The sequence below is a fragment of the Phodopus roborovskii genome, unplaced genomic scaffold (assembly GCF_943737965.1).
Source record: "Phodopus roborovskii unplaced genomic scaffold, PHOROB, whole genome shotgun sequence".
NCBI lineage: Eukaryota > Metazoa > Chordata > Mammalia > Rodentia > Cricetidae > Phodopus > Phodopus roborovskii.
Genome location: NW_026125955.1, coordinates 315,200 through 335,263, shown reverse-complemented (window position 1 = coordinate 335,263; position 20,064 = coordinate 315,200). Strand labels below are relative to the sequence as shown.

The window sequence follows — 20,064 nt, the reverse complement described above, 5'->3', positions numbered from 1 at the left end:
TTCAGCATCTAAACTGTGGTGATGCTGGTAGTTGTCAACATTTAGAATTACCTGGAAGATAAACATCTGGGTATGCCTTCGAGGGGTTATTTGATTAGATAAAATGAGGTGGGAAGACCTGCCCACTCTGGGCAGCGCCATTCCCTGGGCTGGGACTCTAAATGGGTAAAAAAGGAGAAAGTGAGCTGAGCACTAACGCTCATTGTTCTCTTCTTCCTGGGACTCGATGTGACCAGCTGTTTTGAGTTCCTGCCACCTTGACCTCCCCACCATGAAGGTTTCTACCCTTCAACTGTGAGCCTAAACAATCCCTTCCTTAAGTTGCTATTGTCAGGATATATTGTTATAGTAGCACAAAAAAAGTCACTAAAACATGAATCTTCCAAGTGTTAAATTACTATGGTGCCATGATGTTTTGCTCGTTTGTGATTCTAAAGTCAAATGTGTAGATGAATGAATTTGGTGATCACTCAAAATCCGGTGAAGAATTGTTTCCTTAGAAAAGGGAGCATGTGGGGGAACCCCTTACTGCAGCCCACTAAGCTGTACTGGGCATACAGTTGTACTTGACCTCTTTGATCTCCCTTCACAGTCAGCTTGCTCAGACTCTTGAGAAACAAACTGTTCCTTTTTTTTTTTTTCAGAACTTTTTTTTGGAGCCAGATGCTAAGCTGGTGGTAGCTTGAAACCAGCTGTGGTGGGGATGTTTATACCACAAAGAGTTTTTGAGAAACACTACAAGGCAGGGTACCCCCCCCCATACACCCACCAGAACTGGTTCTTACATTTCCCAGCACAGTACCAATTACAAATACTGAATTTCAGGACTTGGAACATGTAGCCAGAGAGGCCCTGGACCGAAGGGGCAAAAAGGAGCCTTCTGGTTGTGCATATCCTCTGTATTTTGCACTGGGTGGCAATTATACACACACGTCCACATATGGAGAAGCTCACTGGCTGAATCATTATGAGCCAGTGTGCTTTACACTATTCACTGTTTGTGCCTTCCTCAAGAAAACAGGAGCCCAGATCATGCAAAGAGTGTTGTCTGATTCCATGTGCCCCTTGCAGCACCCTACCTATCAGAATGCATAGATGAGCTCAGACATGGAATCAGCATGCCGGATGATGCAGCTAGGCAAATTAATTCTTTTTGGCACAGGAGCAAGAAGGGCTAGACCACAAAGCTGCTGGCATCAGGAGCCCAAGCCCCTTCTCATGTCTTTTCTGTGTCACAGCCACCAACATCTCTCACCTCTGCTGTCCCTGGCACACTGGCTAGGGGTGGTGCAGTTTGCTGGCGGGCAGCATGACTCACTACTTGGAAGGCCATTTTTCTAATTAAGGGGAGAGATGGATGGATATTTTCCCATACTTGGGCAGTAGCTTCATTCACTTGGATCCTTTTACTGGAATTACTCAGCTTTACATTGAAAGGATGGCTTTTTCCACACTAAAAAAAAATTAGTATATGAAACCTTTAGCTTCCCTCAACAAACAAACAGAGTTGGGTACAAAAAGACAATGAAATAAAGTGACACACACACACACACACACACACACACACACACACACACACACACGACAGAGAATCATCTTACTGAACTGCTACGAAGTTGCTCAGGTTCTCTATAGATTTCTAGGACACAGGCAAACTTTCAACCCTCCTGATGTGAACCCTCCCTTTCTCTACCCCCATCTTCCTACTGTGCAGCTGAGCCATTTGCTTGGGGATGCTGCTTAACTTTGAAAAGGACCAATGAATCCTAAGGTCACTAGGGAGTGGGCAGAGCACTGGCAAGGGCATTAGGCTTCTCCAAAGGAACTAGAAGGTTCATCCCATCACAGGAGACAGGAGCAGCTATAGTGGGATGGAAGGTATGCAACAATAATCAAGCAGCACTGTCATAGCCTTGGGGACCAACATGCAATTGTCCACTCCTTTCCAGTCACAGAATGACTTTCCAGTCACAGTCTTAGATGAACAGCAATGCTCCCTAAGAGGGGTACTAGTGGTGGCAGCAAAGCTCCTGGGGGACTTAGACCAGTCAGGTGCTGAGAACACCACTAGGGAGGCAGGAAGTAACCTAACCAGCCCCAGTCATCTGTGTGTTCAGGACACGCAGGTGGCTCTTGGATAAGACAAGTGGGTTTTAGATTGCTTGAGTTGCACCGACAGTAGGTCAGGGTCCATATGAAGCCTTGCGGGGTCTGACTTCAACTTGCTTACATGACCGCAGCAAGGCTCTTAGTTTCGAAGGACTTGGGTTCATATTTCATAGAAAGGTCTTAGTGCTTTTAGCTACAAGAGGGGTACACAAAGGAAGAGGCAGAGAAGACAAAGTAGAATGGTGGCAAAGATTCAAGGTGAGCCCAGGACTTCTTAAACTCTGGCACACCCATCCCCCCATATGTAGGGCACACTATGCACTTATTTGTGTACTTATTCAGCAATTGGATGCCTGCTAGATGCCCATTGGTGCCCATTGCTAGTGTGTCTGGGGGCACACTGACTTCCCAATACGGCAGCTGATTCTTCTACTTGGGCTGTTTCTCCATGTCACTACTCTGCCTTTCCCTATATACCCAGCCTGTTTGAGCAAAGAAGCACTGGCCTCAAGTGTCCCAAGATGACCTGAGAAGGACAAAATGGATGCTGCAGCTATTGGCACTAGAGTGGGTACATCTCACCCAACAGCACTCTATCCTGAAGGAGAGTTGAACCTGGCCACAAATGGTACCTCAGCTTCTTCTAAGTCCTCTCAAACAGAAGGGGGCAACCCACTGTCTCTAGCCACTGGGCATGAAGCAAGGCCCCTGGCCAGGTCATCAGAATCATATATGGACCAAGTATTGCTCGTATTACCAAAAATATCTGACAATTTGTCTCCTGGTGACTAGAGTAAGTTGTCACAACTTGGACAGAAGGCATGCTGCCTGTGATCACAATCACTTAAAATACTAAAAGAAGCAGTGCAGTTGGGAATACTGATTCTTGAGTGGTCCTTTGGTGGTGGAGAATTTTGTTTTGGCATAGAATGGGTTTGTGTGTGTGTGTGTGTGTGTGTGTGTGTGTGTGTGTGTGTGCGCGCGCACGTGCATGCCCACGCACGCACGCGCATGTATGTGATAGGAAACCACCCCCACCCCTGAAAAGGTCTGGAAAAAGCTTGGCTGATGTCTAACTCCCACAAAGGAGGCTTGAGGTTCAAGGCTGAACTCCTGGAGCCAGCAGCTCGCACCAGGGCCAGTGAACAACATATGAGCACTAAGGGCCTGCTCGCCTTGCCCTTGCTCTGCTCAGGGCTGCACTGTGATAGGAAAAAATGCTGAGCTTCATGACTTCAACCTAGAAAGATGCTAAGCAGGCCTTCCAGAGGCTTCAACACCCTGCCTAAAAACAAATCCCTCCGCAGGGCATGGTGGCCTAGGCATGTAATCCCAGCACTCGTGGCAGGAGGGTGGTGAGTTCCAGACCAGCATGGGTTGTATAGTGAGTCTTTCTATGCAACAATAACAAAAACTGAGTCCACCTTCTCTGCAGCAGAGAGCTCAGCTCTCTACACTACCAAACTTCCACGTATTAGGGGTTTGGTAAGCAACTCAAGGTGGAAATGGGCCAGGTTGCAGGGACTAGGCTTTTCTATGAGGCTAAGGATGCCTGAATACAGAGACCCTGGTGGAGTCACCAAAGCCCACCCACTGCCAAGGGTCTTGGAAGCCCTGGAACCCTTCCCACCTCTCCCCAGACATCTTTGACAAAGTGAAAGCTGAAATTTCAGGCACATACCTACTCATTGCAGCCACTAGCTCGGCAAGTCCTCCAGATGGTGTGTTCTGGGGCTAGGGGGCAGGGGACCAGGTGAGAAGATAAGGCTGCTGGGCTCTTAACATCCAGGCCAAGGGAAGTGAATTTCCAGGCGTATGCTGAAGGAGGGGCAAGCTTTCGAGGAGGGAAAAGAGGCAGGACCAAAGCTAACTCCTTCTTTCTTCCTAAACTCAATCCAGATTTGCCTTCTGAGGGCAGCTTGAAACTGATCCCTATGGCTCTGACTCGTCCTCTCTTAAAGTCATAGTCTCCCCATGGGGGTGGGGAGCCAGGCAACTCTCACCTGGACAAAAGATGCCCTACAGCAAACGATAGTGGAGACCACACAGGTGTGAAACCTGAAATGCCCTGTGCCTTGGCTCTTGATCCACACTCTGAGCTGGAGGCTGACTTGGCGGCTCCCTCACAGGACCAGTTAGAGCCATGGGGATATAGCAGGAAGCTGGCTACTTTTTCCAGCACAGGTAGATTAGGGGCCCAAACTAAAAGTTGGGGGCCAGGAACAGGGTTAAAATAAAGATCACTAAACCAGAAGTCCTGGTTCTATCTTACTCTCTGTCTCTGAATGCAAGCCATCTCCTCTCTTGGCCATTTTTCTTTCTGATTACACTGAAAGCTAACCATCGCCCTATCCAGCTCCCAGGTTGATACAGCCCAGTCTTCTGCTGAAGCAAACAGCAGCAAACACCTTTGGGCGTCTGGCACTCTACCTCAGCACACCCTGCTTTGATCACCTTATATCTACTAGTGCACGCAGGGCTTTCTCTCAGTTGAGGTAAGAGTGGAATCTGATGTGACTGTATGAGGGGGCAGGCAGGGTTTTTTTTTGGGGGGGGTAGAACTGACAGGGCTATATGACCTTCACTAGATGTAAATGCTCCGCATCCCTGCCATTCCTGGTGTAGGGCCTTACACATTGTCATCTGTTTCTTACCTCCATAGTTTCCATTTCCTTCTTCCAGAAAACCAGTGAGGTCACTGGGCTGGCAGGGCTTGGGGTCAAGCTCCCACCCTAATGCTTCCTCCAACTCTTTATTGTGGGCTCCAGCTTCCCCTCCTCCTCCCTGAAGCATACACATAGCCTCCCTCCACACCCACAGGTCTGTTCCCTCTCATCCTGTGTGCAGAAACAGGGCATGGGCTCCAAGTGCCCCCTCCCTTCTCCTTTCCTCATCCCCTAGAGCAGCACCCCAGCCTATCTCCTTTTGAGGCCATGGTTCTCACCATCACACTCTTCAAAGGAGTTTGGGGAAAAAGTATTTCTCCGTGGTCCCTACCCCCAAGGCCTGGGCACTGTCATTTTAACAGCTTCTTAGGCAAGCAAGTGTGGTGGCTCATGTTTGTAATCCCAGCATCCAAGAGACAGAGGAAGGAGGGTCTAGAGTTCAAAACCAGCTTGGACTGAAAAATGAGACACTGTCTCAAAAGAAGACAGTGAAGACAACACAAATGAAAGAACTCTGTAGGTGATTCTGACTTGCAGGCAGAGGTACGCAGCAGGAAGCTAAGGTGTCTGTTGTTGATCACATCAGGCTATCGGAGCACAGAAGTCCAACTAGCATCTATGAGGAAAGGCCAGTTCCTCCCAAAGGTCTTGCAGATGCCTCAGGCTTCCTCCATGTATTAGTGTCTGGGAGGAGACAATGACAATAACTCATACTACAACACCGGGCACAGCTGAAGGCACTTCACAGCTGGTATCATTCTCATCCTCATAGCTGAGGAAATTAAAGCATAAATCGCTAACGTGGATCTAAGTGTACACAAGCAGGCATTGATGAAGCTGGGATGTGGACTCAAGCATTTGGCAGGCTGGTAGCCACTGGGCTACACACTCCTGGTGGCCTGTTCCTGGGCACTCCCCTCCTACCTGGAGAGGTTCTTAGTCTGAATGGCAGCTATGGAGATGCACTGGTGAGCTACAAGAGGTGGTGTCCTCTATTGCCCAGCAGGTGTTCCTTTCCTTAAGTAGGTCATTTGCTTTTGAGGGAACTGCACTGGAGGGCAGACAGTCAACTTGCAGAGAAGGCAGAGCCTTGATGGACACAGAATGAACTTTTAGAAAGACCAAGATGTCTATCCCAGCTTGGTCCCTGGTTTGCTATGACTCCAGCCTGCCCAGGGACCCTGGTGGTCAAGATTCCTGGTTGGGGAAAGTGACAGTGCAAGTGAGGGGCTTGGAGGAATGTTCAGTGTGGTACCCTTGAGCCTCCAGCACCCAGTTATGTAGCAGCAGAGCCTGCCTGGTCATGCCACACACAGCCTTGGCAATCTGGTACTGCTTATCGACCCTTTCTCAGGAAAAAATGCCTTTCAATGCAGTAAGTAAATTATCTAGGATCAGAAAGGGAATTGATGACTGGCTCCTGAAGCGCCATTTACAATGTAGTCATGTGTGCTGCTTGATTAATATATTCAATATAACAAGATCTAGCAACAGATCTAATGACTACCATAATTTCCAAGTGCACAGTGATGAGTATAAATGCTTTTTGAGATACCTGCAATAGCCATAATGTGTCTGAAAATAGCTGTAATTCTACTGGTGACAGTTACAGGTACTACTAATAACACCATACTTTACTGCCCTGGAGATGGCTTTGCATGCTCCTGCACTCAACTGTGTGATCTGGACACCTTCCTTAGCCCCTCTGAGCCTGTCTCCTCATCTTTAAAGTGTGGGTTGCTGCAAGGATGAGATAAGTTGATGAACAGAAATGATGTGCTTAGCTCCATATATAGGTGGCCAGAGACCTTCATCAGGTGGCAGCCCTTACAACTGTTGTCTGCAAAAGGGCTTCTATGGGTCAGGGCTTGGAGTTCATTTATCCAAACCCAAAGCCCCTACCCCCAGCTAAGTTCTTGTGTGCAAAATGACTCCTTTTATATGAGGCTTATGCTGCAACTCATCAGTACTTACCCGGCATGCACAAGGCCCTAGGCTTGCAGGCATGCTGCTACACTATCTGTATTGTTTAGGGACCTGGGATCTTTAAAGGTCTCATTTATAACATTGTAAAGGCCAAGTCTTTCTGGGTCTAGAAGCAAAATCCTTTTTCAGGGACTGCCCACTCTTAGGTGTAGCCTCTGAAAGTCCCCAAGGCTTCTTCTGGTGGCGTCTCTTGTGGCTTCCCTGCTACTGCCCTCCTCCGGCCACTCTCATTGAACCTCTACCATGGCCCTAGGCTTCCCATTTAAGTTTTAGAACTGTGGGTACCTAGACACCATAGAGAATCTCACCTCAAAATCCAACTGAAACCAAAACTAAAAACAAACTAAAAAAACAAGTCCAGAAATTTCCTGCAAGCCAACAGGTAACTTGGAACCTGAAGCGTTAGTTCCCTAACTTGTTGCAGTTGTGTACAACTTGGGTTGAGGAGGTGGCTCAGCCCTGTTGCTTCACTGGGCACACATGGCAACTGAGACCCCGAGGGAGGCAAGGACATGCTTGAAGCCATTTATTAGTGTACAGGCAGAGCTGAGCCTGAGATTCAAAATTGCATTCAGTCTGGCCCCTAGAGGTAACTGAAATATCCACCTTCCTTGCCTCCTCATCACCTTCAGCTTGCTGGTTCCTATCATAATCTTTTCAAGTCAGTTCCTGTCATAACGTGTCAGCTTCACAGTCACCAAACACCAGGCTTACCCTGCATCAGGGCCCTGGCCTCCAGGCACTGCCACCTTTCCAGCCACCTTGACTGTGTCTTGCCCTCCAGGAGAACGTCCCTGATCTGCGCTTGGGTCTCTGACGCATGCCAAAAATTCCCAGGGCTTGGAAGAAACAGACAGATCAAACTGTCTGTTCAAACCCTACTCTACTCTGCCATGTCAGAGTGTGAGAAACTAGTCCCGGCCTGGGAAACAGCCCAGCAAGGGTTGACAGTGAGCAAGATGGAGGAAGAGCTGGGAGCAAACCCCAGGTCAAAGAGTCATGGTCTGCAAGGAGCTTAGTTCCCTGCTATTCCCATGACATCACCACCTCTCAGACCTACACTCCCAGCTCCTATTGTTTCAGGTACCAAGTGGAAATGCTGTTTTCAACAGCGACATAATCACGACTTCCCTTTCTATGTGCTCATTTGGAAAATGCAGACAATACGCCTTCTCCTTCTCTCACTTCTCTGTGGGACTCCTAAAGTTAGCCCCTGACCACAAGACTTCCCTCCTTATCTGCTCTAGGAATGGGCGGACCCCTCCTATTTGCCAACCATTTCCACAAATATTTCTACTGGCTTAAGCCCAAAATCAATTTGCCCGTCTCATGTTATTGAACTGCCCTGTTGATTTGAATTTTCTAGAGCTCCTTGCCTCCCCTCAAGTGCCATGCAGGGGAGGAAGAGGACATTTGGATTTCCAAAAATAAATGATGGCTGGGTGTGGTGGTGCACACCTGGGATCCCAGAACTTGGGAGGTTGAAGCCGGAGAATCAGAGTTCAAGGTCATCTTTGGCAACAGAGTTACCTAGGCTACGTGAGACCCTGCTTAAAGAAAACTAGCTAAATCTTAAAAAGAAGCAAAAAGAAAACTTGTGAGAGGGTGAGGGAGGAACAAAATGACATGTTTGTATTGTGAAGGATAAAGAGAAGAATAAGACAGTCCTGTCCCCTCCCGGGAGCTTAGAGCTTGCTTATAAAGACAAGATCTGAAATATAGTCAAAGAAACGTGTGAACACTGAACCAAGCAGCCATATTTGACTTTGCCTTCAGGCCAAGCAGGCGCCTGGGGACTGACAAGACAAAAAGCCATTGGGTATGAAGCATCACAGATCAGATCATGGAGTTGAGGTGATCTGAGGCAGCATTTAGGACCAAGCATCAGATAATAAGAAAATGTTGGGGGAAGGGCATGACTCAGATGTTTTTGGGAACTGATGCTGTTAAGTGTGATGGAACAAATGTTTGATTCTAGATCTTGTCAAGTTGATAATCAATGTTAGCCCTCATAGACATCAAGTTCAAGGCAAGCAGAGTCGCAGAGGGAGTCCCTTTCTGCCTCACTCTACCCCTCTAAAACCCAGAGAGCTAGGGCACTGTGGCAAGGAAACTCTAAAGCACGGTAGAAGGGAGGGAAAAAGAGGATTCTGGGAACAGAAAAGTCAGACTGGGAAGAAGAGCTGAACTGAATCTAGGGACCATGGAGGACCTTGGGTGTCAGACTCGGAAGTATCCACTCTAGTCTACAGGAAAGAGAGTGTATTGTGGTTAAATAAGGATCAGGATAAACAAATAGGCCGAATAGATGTTTATTCAGGGAGAAATAACTTACAACCTAGACAGATGAACACCAGGAAATTCAACCCGATCCTCTCCTGTCCGAGTCACGCCAGCAAGAGAGCTCCCCACCCCCCACTTCCTTCCACAGGTCACTTTCGCCCATGGCTCCACCCCCAATGGGCGTGGTCAGTGGCACAGAAGGACTCTCACTACAAGAGTGTCTCCAAAGCTTCTGAATAGGGATTACCCAATAAAAAATAAAATTAAGATTTATTTATGTCTGAGTATGTAACCCTACAGGTCAGAGGAGGCCATTAGCTATCTTCCGATAGATAGCTACTGGGAATTGAACTCAGGACCTCTGGTAGAGCAGCCAGTGCTCTTGTGACTGACCTTAGACTACTCACTTACCTGTATTCAACATGAGTAAAATGAATGGCTATCACACTGAAAGAGCAGGCTTTGGCGTGAGACATGCTTGAACTCAAATCTCAACTCATCACTTTCCTGCTATGAGACTTTGTCCAGGTAACTCAACTTCTCTGAGTTTCAGTTATCTAAGGAATAACAATGCCAGCCTCATAGAATCAGTATAGATGCATAGTAAGGGATGTTTAAGGTTAAGCCCCGAGGGAAAGCTATCTTCTTCTGCTCACCCACTCTCCTTGGATGCTCACATAGCCAGTGATTTTAAATTCAATATGAAAAGAACCAGAAACAAGAAGGCTGGGGATAGGTGAGGTATGCACAGGAACAGAAACACTGAAAAAAAAGAAAGGTAGAGCCAAGACAGCTGTCACACAGATTCCATTTGGTGACCAGGAAGCGGACAATATTGCCACTGAAATGAGCAAGTCATTGGTGAGAAAGAGTGTTGCTTTAAGTCTTCTCACTCCTCAATTTTCTATATTCACACCTAATACCCAGGACATAGACCTCAATGATGTGTGTGTGTCTGTGGGGTGTGTGTGTGTGTGTGTCTGTGTGTGTGTGTTTAAACACTCTAACTTTTATAGAGTTTTCGGGTCTTCCCTGTCCCTTCACCTCCAGGGAAGACAAGGGCAAAAGGAATCTAAAAGGCATGTCCAACCTTTTGATACTGAAGTATGATGTTGTCATTTACAAAGTTCAAGTTTAAGAACCATGTTAAAAAAAAAATCACAAAAACCTTCAAATGTTTTAAGTAGCTTTATGATTTTGTGTTGGGCCACATTCATGGTTATCCTTGGATGTAGCTCATAGCCCCTGGGTTGGACACACCTTAATTCAGAGCTTTGCTGTTCAAAGTATGGTCTGTGGACCAGATGTATCACTGCTATTCCTTGAAAGCTTGTTAGAAAATGTGAAGTGTAGCTATGAATGGTAGCTGTGCACCAGCCAGACATTCGGGATTCTCAGAAGCATCCTTGGATCCCAGGAGTGATAGCAGCCTGGGAAACTTAGCCAAACCCTGTTTCACAATAAACTAGGCATGGTGACTCATGCCTGGAATCCTAGCACTTAGGAGGCTGAGGCAGGAGGCCTGCATTGTGTTTCAGACCAGCCTGGGGTATAGTATGAGACAGTAATTAAAACAACAACAACAACAACCCCCCAAAAAACATAAAAAAGAAGCAGGAAACATTTATGTTCTGCTCAAGACCTTTTAAAACACAGTGTTCAAGGAAAGAATACAGGAGTGCAAGAAAAGAGATACCATAATAGAGGAGCCATTGTAGGTATAAAGGGAAATCTGGCACTAGGGAAATGTCCAGGGATCCACAAGGATGACCCCAACTAACAATCTGAGAAACAGTGGAGAGGCTACCTTAAATGCCCTTCCCTGACAATGAGATTGATGACTACCTTATATGCCATCATAAAGCCCCACCTAGTAGCTGATGGAAACAGAAGCAGAAACCCACAGCTAAACACTGAGCCAAACTGGAATCCAGATGCAGAGAGGGAGGAATGATGAGCAAAGGGGTAAGACCAGGGTGGAGAAATCCACAGAAACAGCTGACCTGAACAAGGGGGAATTCATGGACCCCAGACTGATAGCTGGGAAACCAGCATAGGACTGGCCCAGACCCCCTGATGTAGGTGTCAGTTAGGAGGACTGGGCAGTCTATTGGGCTTCTGGTAGTGGATCAGTATTTATCCCTAGTGTACGAATGGACTTTGGGAGACCATCCCACATAGAGGGATACTCTCTCAGTCTAGACACACCAGGGAGGGCCTAGGCCCTGCTCCAAATGATGTGACAGACTTTGAAAATCCCCCATGGAAGGCCTCACCCTCCCTGGGGAGCAGAAAGGGGATGGGATGGGGGTTGGGAGGGTGGACAGGGGAGGAGGGCAGGGTGAGGGAACTTGGATTGACATATAAAACAAGCTTGTTGCAAACTTGAATTTAAAAAAATAAAACAAAGCAACATAGTACGGCCAGGTGTGGTGCTGTATGGCTTCAGTCCTAGCACTGTGGAGGCTGAGGCAGGAGGACTGCAAGTTCAAGGCCTGGTGGGCTATACAGGAAGACTCCATCTCAAAAAATAAAATTATAAAAAACAACAGAATCTGTTCTTTAACTCACAATCCCTTTTGTTTGTTTGTTTGTTTGTTTGTTTTGAAGCAGGGTCTGGCTATGTAGCCTTAGTTGTCTTGGAACTTGGGGCAATCCTCCTGCCTCTGCTCCTGGAATGTACCATCCCTGGCTGTGTCTTGTATTGACACGCAAACCACCTTGTAAGACTGCTATTTATGTCACCACCACACACTGAAAACACGGAAGCGAGCCCTTGTACTAACACTGAAGCTTTAAATAAGCTGAGAAAATCTTAGTCAGCCATGGCTATGGGCTTGTTTTGGGGATTCCCCCTTGGGCAAGTGAGGCAATAGATTCCTAAGCACCCTTCCCTAGCTCTCCCTCACAGCAAGGAGTTCAACATTGCCTCTGTGGCCCTCAAAATTCAAGGGAACTCTAACCCAACTGAAGGCTAAGGGGGCGGCCATACAGTGGTGTGGAAGCAGAACTGGCCTCAGAGAAAAGTCTCTGAACTCTCCCAAGCACTTGGCATGAGGAGCCTCAGCTGGTTAAAGAATTAGAGTCTGGGAGTCTAAGCCACAATCTTATCTCTTGCCATCAAAGTTCCAGCTGATAGAAGGTATGAGCACTATCCTCAGCTCATGCTTTTGTTAGGAGCACAAGACTCAACCTGTGCCAGTTATATCCGGATCAGTGCCAGTGTGTGCAAATTTTAATGAAGGCATTCCAAAATCCAAGAACTGCATTGGACGGTGAAATTATGGTTAAATTTTATTTTATTCTTAGTACAAAAGTGCTGACTTGTTTTTCTACAATGAAGCTGTGTTGGTATAAAAATCTGTAAATAACAAAGACCTTATTTTGAAACAAATTAATACAAAGAAAACTCATGGCAAAACACAAATAAGTGCAGACTTTCGTGTCATAGATAATTTGTTCTAAGGGAGTTTGGGGGTGGAGGAGACAGAGTGAGGGGAGGGAGAAGCATGGAGAATAGCTAGGCTTGCAAACCGAAGGTGGGCTGAGCCCAAGGTCAAAGCCTCAGCCTCCCTGGCTGAATGACTGAAAAGCTCTGAACAGGGCCTAACCTATACATCTGTGGTCATTTCTGGAAGCAGTCTTAGAGCTAGAAGTATTTGAGAGATTGCAGAGCCTTCTCTGTGCTTTTCTCCTTGGTGAACTTCGCACTTTGCCAAGGCCCTTTTCTGTCTGTACTGCCCTCCATCTGGCCCGGATCTACTCAGCTAATGTCTTCATCCATGCCTGTAGTGATATATTGTTGTGACCTGGGAAATAAAGCTTGCCTGAAGATCAGAGTGCAGAGCTAAGCCACTAGTTAGCCACACACCTAGTTAAGAAGTAAGCCACTGGTTAGCTTCTCCCCCCCCCACACACACTAAGCCACTAGTTAGCCACACACCTAGTTAAGAAGTAAGCCACTGGTTAGCTTCCCCCCCCACACACACACACTAAGCCACTAGTTAGCCACACACCTAAACAACTAGCTAGCTATAGAGGATGAGCAATGGTGGCCACACCTTTAAAAGCACTCAGAAGACAGAGGCAGATGGATCTCTGTGAGTTCAAGGCCACCCTGGGCTACATGGGTGTGAATCAGTCTAAAAGAGAAACAGAGCTCACACCGTTGATTCCAGCACTTGGGATGACTCGCCTTTAATGCCAGCACTAGAGAGGAATATAAGGCAGGAACCCAGTGCAGTCTCAGGGCAGTCTGAGGTTTTGGTGGAAAGCATTGCAGGATCACCTCTCTTTGGTCTTTCTTAGTCTTAGTAGAGGTAAGAACTCTCTAGTAGCTTGGCTGCTTTGCTTTTCTGATCTTCAGCTTGAACCCCAGTATCCATCTCTGGGTTTTTATTATTTGTGCTATACATACCCTCTTCTGAATTCACAAAACATTCAAGGTATTTCTATCATGTGACAAATGCCTGGTATGTGTCAGTAAGTAGTGTCTGTCCCCAGAATGCATCCATGACCAAGACAACAACTCTGTGCCAGTGTGCAGCACGAAGTCTTTGCATTCATCCGTTCAGTAGACATAGACCACTTAGGTGTATAGCTCTGTATCAAGCATAGGCTGTTTTCTGCCTGGGGTCATTGTTGTCACATGTGGCTTCCTCCCTTCTCTGCACTATGAACATTTTCTGAATGAAGGGATAATGAGCTTAAGTTTGGGGTTGGGGTGCTGCTCAGTAGAACAGCACTTCTCTAGCATACACAAAACTCCGGGTTCTATCGTGAGCAAAAGCCCAAGGTCACGCACAAAGCAATCTCAAGACAAAAGATGACATTGAAACTTTGGTCCCCAATAAATGGAGCACTTTCTCCTGCCCTGAATTACTGTCAGCTCAAATCTTAGGCCATTTTCCTCAAGTAGCATTCATCACAGGAAAGAATGTAGCAGACTGGGTCCCCTGGGCAGATCCATTTTGAAAAGAGATAACCAGCTCTATCAGGGACCCTCTCTGAGGAGAGAATACTGCCAGCTTTAGACAGTGTGTGCCGAGAAAAAAGGGCATTCTCCTGTGGGGGTCCACAGCTTCATCATTCAATGCAGGGATGAATCATCCTCAAGTATACTTCCGTTCTCTTAAAAACATCAAGCTGCCCTGACTCGCCCCGCCCCTGGGCCGGTGCTCCACCCTTTCCAGACAGAGGCAGCTCCAGCCTTCTTGGTGTGTCTGGCCAACAGCTGCACCGCAGCGCCCTCTGCTGCCACATCGTGCCTTGCAGCCTCCTGCCCGCCCCTAGGAGCGGGGAGGGCCAGGGAGCTTGGTGGGGGTAGTGAGACTGCTGAGCAGCCTCCAGTTCCGGAGGTGCGCGGGGACCATGACTCACCACCCGCCACTCCCGCGGGCTAGCCGCCTCCGCACTCGCCTGGTGACGTGTGGAGCCGCGCTGAGCAGCTCTGCTCACGCAAACCAGCCTGGGGACATTGAGACTTGACGGCAGCACCTGCTCTGCCCTTGGCAGCACCTGCTCTGCCCTTGCGTGCTCTCTGTTCTGTGTGAACCCTAGCGTGCTGAAAGCTCTTGTCACTTCCAATGTCGCATGAGTGCCTTCTCCCACTCCCCCGCAATGATCCATTACAATTCCTAATGAGGGAAGGGACTGAGTGAGGATCAGAGAAAGTTGGGGTAAAGGCAGGGATCAAACCCATAAGGAATAGGAGAGGGGCTACAGGACTCAGTCATGTGTGACTCCCCAGTTCACACACACCAGAAACACTCAGGAAGGGTCAGTTAGATCATGATGTCATACAGGACTTTGAAATTTGAGCATTATTACAAACATGTATCATTTTAGAAATAAAAGAAAAGCTGTAACATAGCACCTAATGAGAAAGGCAAGTAGGTATGGGGCTTGGGTGTGCAAAATGTGTAAAATGTCTTGAGGTTAAGGAGCAGGGAACAGAGCTGGGCATAGTGGCACACGCCTTTATTCCTAGCACTCAGGAGACAGAGGCCTGAAGATCTTTGAGAGTTCCAGGCCAGCTTGGTCTGCATAGTGAGTTCCAGGCCAGCCAGGGCTACATAGTGAGATCCTGTTGCTAAAATAAAATGAAAAGGAGTAAGGGACAGTGTGTAGGAGCTATGAATTAAGAATGTGCACCAGAAATTGGAACAGATGGGGAGGAGCATAAGGTTATCCTGGAACCTTGGTAGGGTCTACAATTGAGACAAGAACATGAGCCCAAAAGTGGGTATGGCTCTGGGATCAAGAAGAATTTACTACTGGTAGATAAAAAACATGATCCAGTTAAAGGCCACATTGCTTTTGCACCTGCCTCTGGTGTTTGCCACTGTCAGTTTTGTTTTCTGTGTTAGTAATCTATTGCTGGTTTTGTAGATGGTAAGAAACAGCAGTGCCTGCAGCTCAGGCTTCGCCTCTTTAGGGACCTTGGGGAAGAGAATAAAAAATTGTGAGGACAGTGCCCATCCCATGGGCTGAATGGAACATAGGTCCGGGCAAAGTAGCTTGTACAGACAGTATTTGCTGAAGCCAAAGAAGCCCTAACCCAGTCCCTACTGTCCCCCTTTGGGAAAAGTGTGAAGGGCTGTGGCAAATATCAACTGCTCTACCATGCTTCTGAATGTCTAAGGTTTGTACCTGGGTGATCCTGTTGAGTCATTCAGACAGCTCCATCCTGAGCCAGGCATCAAGATTCATTTGGCATCCATGTGAGTACCTGCAGCTAGTAGCATCCCAGAACAAACATGGTGCTGGGCAGACAGGGTGGCTCCAGAGCAGTGATTGTCAACCTTTCTAATTGTTATGCCAAGTTTGTGAGAACACAAAAAGACCACCAAGGAGCCCACTCACCAATGCAAATGCACAAGGTTTATTGCTATATCCTACCATGGCAGGGGCTTGGTCTAGTTAGCTGAGGTAGCAGCCACCACAGGAAGCGCTCCACTCCCCCATGTCTATTGCTAGGATTTTTTTAAGGCAAAACTTTCTGTTTGGTTAACATTTGGGAAACAATTAGGGAACATTTCCAAAGCCATATTTTGGCAGGGCAACTGGTCTGTCAATGCTTTCAATTGGTTGGCTACAGATGGAGCATTGTGTGGTTTCTGTGGTTTTGTCTGTCTCTTTGCAGGTGGCCTGTTGTACATAGATATCAATAGTTCCCAGGAACTAAGTATCCTGGAGACTCAGGAGGATTTGGTCTGTCCTGGAGTTTCTTTGTAACATGTGCTGAGTCAGAGGCCTACATGTCTTTTCTGTTGCCTCTCATGGCTGCTAAAGCAGGGGGCTGGGTGAGGGTCTGGTCCCTTCACTAATGCTGACTCTTTAACATAGTTCCTCATGTGGTGACCCCCAAGCCTAAAATTATTTTCGTTATTACTTCATAACTGTCCTTTTGCTACTGTTGTGAATTGTAACATAGGGCCAAAGAGATGGCTCAGCCGTTAAAGGCTAGGCTCATAACCAAAAATATGAATCGTACTGTAAATACTTCTGGAGCTAGAAGTTTGCCAAAGGGGGTCACAACCCACAGGATGTGAACTGCTGCTCTGGGAGCCACCGAAGAAAATTAGATAAGGGCAATCTTTCATGTTGCTGCACCCACTGGTATTCGCACCCACCCCACCCATCATGACTTGCTCTGAGCTCTACCTAGAAAAGCACCCCCCCCACCATCCCCTAACAGTGCTTGACCACACATTTGACTATGCTTATTGCTTCTTTCTGTGCACGAAAAAGAGGTATTCTCTACTTGGGAGTACCGCTGAGAAATAAACTAAGTGTCTACTGCCTGTTAAAGACTTAAAATACACATTTAACTTCTGGAGCCTGAAATTCAGCCCTTCACAGACACAAATGGGGGTGGTAGTGAGCATGTGATAACTTGGATAAAATGAATCTGCTTTTTAAATAAAGCATAGACCTCCAAAATCTACCTAATAAATAGATTTGAAAACCTCTGCAGCCATTAAGAACACTTAGTTCTTCCAATCTATCTAGACACTGACCCCTTCTGGTGGACAGTTTTGGAACTGGAACTCTAAGTTTTCATGGTGAAGATGGGTTCTATCCTCCACTTTCAGTCTATTTCCTAATGATTTTTAGGTTGCCTTTTCATGAGCAGTAGTAGAAATAAAGACCCCATTGAAGGAAACCCTTTCTGATCAAGGGAATAGAATCTCTAGCCTCGATGGTGACCTAACATGCCAATTTGTGTGGTCAATTACATGGCCAAGTGACCATCCCTCAGGAAGATAAGACCACTCCTAGGAAGGCAGGATCACCATAAGCCATGCTAGAGAAATAGGAGGAATAATTATCCCTTTAATGAGGTACTGTGCTTTTCCTTCCCCAAATTCCCTACTGTGGTCTCTTCTAGAGCATAGCCATACTGCTTCCTAAGCCAGTCCACTATTCTGAATTACTCAGAAAAGCATAAATGTCCTTCTTTTTCTTTCTATCTCTGCTCTAAGCATGCTTTCCCTAACACACTGGGCTTCTTTAGCCTTTCTGGAAAGCCCGTGTCTTGCCACACGGCAACCTGATGCCATATGGCTGATCTCCATGCCCATTTAACTAAAGTAGCACCCCTACCTGCCACCCGCCCCCGCCATTCTTCTCCTCTGGGAAGCCACCAAAGTTTTCAGCTTGCCTGACCTGGGGTTTTCTTTTAAGCTATAATAAAATTGTTCCTGAGCTTAAAAAGAAAGGAAGGAAGGAAGGAAGGAAGAAAGGAATGAAGGAATATCAAGGTCTAATAGTTTATTAGTAAATTTCTCCAACTGTTCAAAGAATTCTACACTAATTCTATACAATTAATGTAATCTACCATATTGACATACTAAAGAAGAAGAAAATAATAGGATCATCTCAATTAATGCAGAAAGGCAGCCGATAAACTAACACACATGATAAATTTTTAAAAACCTGAAAAATAGGAAAAGAAGGGAAATTCAATTGAAATCTACAGCTGGCCATATAAGACAGACCCCATACCTGGTAATCTGAGCTCTTTCTTGGCCAGGAGCTAGAACGCAGGTCTGTGATCCCTGCCACCAAGAAGCTGAGACAGGAGAAGCTTGAGTTCAAGGTCAGCTTGGGCTACATTCTAAGACTCAAAATGATTCACAGGAGGAGAACTGCTTAATTGTGCTTCATCAAAGTTAACACTTTTGGAAGACCCCACTGAAAGGATTTTTTTTTAAAGTTAGATACTAGGATAGATATTTGCAAAACATACAAGTAACAAAGCACTTAGATCAAGAACGTATAAAGAATTCTGAAAACTCAGCAGGTAAAAATTCAAACAATCCATCCAGAAAATGAGCATAAACAGATATTTACCGAAGAGGAGACACAGTTGCCACGTCAGCTCATGGGAAGATGTTCAACATCAGTGACCACCAGGGAAATGCAATTAAAAGCACAGTGAGACCTCACAACACACCTATCTTAACATCTAAAATTTTACTAAAATGCGACAACACCAAATGCTGATAAGAGTGTCTAGAAATTGGATCCCTCATACATTTGCTGGTGGAAACGTAAATGGTAGAGTATTCTGGAAAGCAGTTTGACAAGTTCTTTAAAAACAAAACATGCAAGTACCATATGATCCAGCAACTGCACTCTTGGGCATCTGTCCCAGAGAAATTAAATTACATCCATTAAAAAGCCACTAGGCAAATGCTCATAGCATTGTTATTCATAAAAGCCAAACCCGGGAAACACTACAGATGCCCTCCAATGTATAAATGGATACACTTTCTTTTCTTTTCTTTTTCTTTCTGTTTTTTTGTTTGTTTGTTTTGATTTTACTTTCTTATTTTGGTTTTTCAAGACAGGGTTTCTCTGTGCATCATTGAAGCCTGTCCTGGAACTCACTCAGTAGAGCAGGCTAGCTTTAAAGTCACAGAGATCGTTGGCCTCTGCTTCCTGAATGCTGGGATTAAAGGCAAGCGTCATCACCTCCCGGCTTGGATAAACTTCTGTGATCCATCAAGACCACAGAAAACTAATGAGCCAAACAAAGAACTACTGTACAAATAAACAAACAAAGAATGAATGAATCAGCATACTGACACAAGTGATGATTTGGATGATGATGATCTAGAGCTGTTTCCCAACCTTCCTAATGCTGTGACCCTTTAATCCAATTCCTTATGTTGTGCTGACCCCCCCAACCATAACATTTTTTGTTGCTACTTCATAACTGTAGTTTTGCTACTGTTATGAGTTATAATGTAAATATCTGATATGCAGATCTGATATATGGCCCCCAAAGTGGTTTCGAACCAATGGTTGACAATCACTGCTCTAGATAATGGTGGCAATAGAAAGAAATCCCTAAAGGTCACATGATGTATGGTTGCACAAACACACACACACACACACACACACACAAAGGATTGATAGGGGTTAACTAGACATTGGGTAGGCATGTCCTGTATTGTGGAGATGCTGTTTTGTGGTAGTCAGTGGCATTACCCTGCTTGTGTGTTGTTCAGGTTTTGTAATCATAGAGAAAAGCTGGGCAAAAAGCTGTATTATTTTTGAAATGGCAGGTAACTCTATAATGATTAAAATTTAAAAAGTTTAATTATGAGAATGGTGAGTTAGATGCACATCCTGACACAGAGGTTCCCAAGACATAATGATAAGTGAAAAAAGTCAGTCGCAGGTCACTGCGTTTAGTGCAACATTGATTGTTTTCAAGTTTCCATGTATGGTTTTATATGGATAAACCAAGGTCTACACAGAGATGAAGACCTGAAGGAAGGTCTTCCTTCCTCCACTGGGAACAGTGGCTACCTCTGGGGAGCAAGGTGGACACAGAAAGGAGTTTAAAAGCAACCACATTGATTTTGCTCACAAGAAGAATATATTCATAGGCTAGTGGTGCAGTTCAGTGGCAGAGCAATTGCCTAACATGCACAAGGCCCTGAGTTCTACCACCAGTGTTGGAATAAAACAAACATTGCTGAGATTATATCCATATTAATGTGTT

General features: G+C 46.1%; 1 protein-coding gene across 3 annotated transcripts in view; it reads right to left on the bottom strand.

Moving 5' to 3' along the window:
• Nhsl2 (NHS like 2) overlaps nucleotides 1-20,064 on the bottom strand; it is a 241,411-nt gene that overhangs the window by 118,674 nt on the left and 102,673 nt on the right. The window lies entirely within an intron of this gene.